The sequence below is a fragment of the Nanorana parkeri genome, unplaced genomic scaffold (assembly GCF_000935625.1).
Source record: "Nanorana parkeri isolate BGI_ZX_2015 unplaced genomic scaffold, ASM93562v1 scaffold2617, whole genome shotgun sequence".
Lineage (NCBI taxonomy): Eukaryota > Metazoa > Chordata > Amphibia > Anura > Dicroglossidae > Nanorana > Nanorana parkeri.
This window is the reverse complement of record NW_017308885.1, coordinates 24548-26363: the sequence shown is the minus strand read 5'-3', so window position 1 is coordinate 26363 and position 1816 is coordinate 24548. Positions and strand designations below refer to the sequence as shown.

At 53.7% G+C, this 1816-nt stretch overlaps 1 protein-coding gene across 1 annotated transcript in view; it reads left to right on the top strand.

Annotated features, from left to right (window-relative positions):
* Nucleotides 1–980: 980 nt before the first annotated feature.
* The window catches only part of LOC108802033 (tripartite motif-containing protein 3-like), a gene marked incomplete at its 3' end in the record, with an annotated part of 20123 nt that continues 19287 nt past the window's right edge, over nucleotides 981–1816 (top strand). The window contains exon 1 of the mRNA XM_018573921.1: nucleotides 981–1026. The remainder of the gene's footprint in view (nucleotides 1027–1816) is intronic.

Genomic DNA, 1816 nt, shown 5'->3' with positions numbered 1-1816 from the left:
TCTATTATTTTAGATCCTAGGTCTTATATGCGCACTTACATGAAGATCCGTTTACTCCAGACCCGTTGCATATGACCTCATGCTATGTATATCTGAACCAACATTCTGATTTATATGTATATCTTGACATATTTCTCTTTTACGACTACGTACCAAAGATTGCGATTTGAAATGTTTCATTGCCTTATTCTCGTAAATTGGTACTATTCGGATTCTGTCCTTTCGAAAACCTTTAAAAAAAATATATATATATATACAAAAACAAAGAAGGGCATATTTGAAGTCCAGTCTGTGTGACAACCATGGCTGACCCCATAGAGACAATGAAGAAGTGTAGACGCAGTTTTAGAAGCACTCCTCTTTGGTCAGCGTGGTCATGCGACTGTGCTGCCCAATGAGCACTCGCCATTTTTTATGCTGGATGCTAAGTGCATGGCTGCAGTGTGGTGTATGGCTGTACACCATCTAATTGGGGGAGGGGGGCTTGGGTTGGGGTTCTTCCACATACAGCTAAACGTCATCACCTTCAGCCCAGCGCCAGGTTGAGCATATGAACTTTGTTACCATGGCTGGCCTTGTGACCCCCCTACCACACTGCACAGGCAGAATTTGGACAAGGCTGGATATAAACAAACCCCACGCTACAGAGAAGAGGTCCTTTCCTTGGACTTCTCACACACCGGTGTCCCCCTCCTCCTCAGCATGTTTCTGTGTTGGAATGTTTTTGCAGCTACTGACCTGGGAATTGTCTTTTGATGAGGTTTGGGAGTGACACCGCTCAGGCCTGAAGTTGCGGTCATTGAGATGGGGAACTATAAGTGACGGCGGATCAACTGTCAGGTTTTCCGCTCCCCGACCAGTTACGAAGCAGCCAATCGGCGTCGGACAGGTGACGTCACGGGTTACGCTGGGCCGGGCCAATGACGCAGGCGGGGTCGTGTGATGGGAGTCGCTGCAGTGACGTCACCGCTCTCAGCTGTTCTCTACAATGGCAGCCGGGGAGGCCTGAGCGCAGGAGACTTACCGGTACCGACCGAACGACCCTTCCCCCCCCACTCACCGACCGACCCCTCCCACCGTCTAGCCGCTTGACGCCTCCAAACCGCGCCCTGCATCGTCCGCCTCCAGCCCTACCTCCACCCTGTGTGTCCTCCACCCATCCCCAGCCTCTTCCACCTGTCACTGATCCCCTCCGCCCTATGTATGTGTGTCCTCCACCCATCATCAGCCTCCATACATCTGTGTCCTCCACCTGTCACTGAGCTCCTCCGCCCTGTGTACATGTCTGCGTGTCCTCCACCCATCCCCAGCCTCCATACATCTGTGTGTCCTCCACCTGTCACTGAGCTCCTCCGCCCTGTGTATATATCTGTCTGTCCTCCACCCATCACCAGCCTCCATACATCCCTGCGTGACCTCCACCCGTCACCAGCCTCCATAAATCCCTGCGTGACCTCCACCCATCACCAGCCTCTATTCATCCCTGAGTATCCTCCACCCATCAACAGCCTCCATACATCCCTGCGTGACCTCCACCCATCACCAGCCTCTATTCATCCCTGCGTATCCTCCACCCATCAACAGCCTCCGTTCATCCCTGCGTGTCCTCCACCCATCACCAGCCTCCATACACCCCTGCGTGTCCTCCACCCATCACCAGCCTCCATACATCCCTGCGTGTCCTCCACCCATCACCAGCCTCCATACACCCCTGCGTGTCCTCCACCCATCACCAGCCTCCATACACCCCTGCGTGTCCTCCACCCATCACCAGCCTCCATACATCCCTGCGTGACCTCCACCCATCACCAGCCTC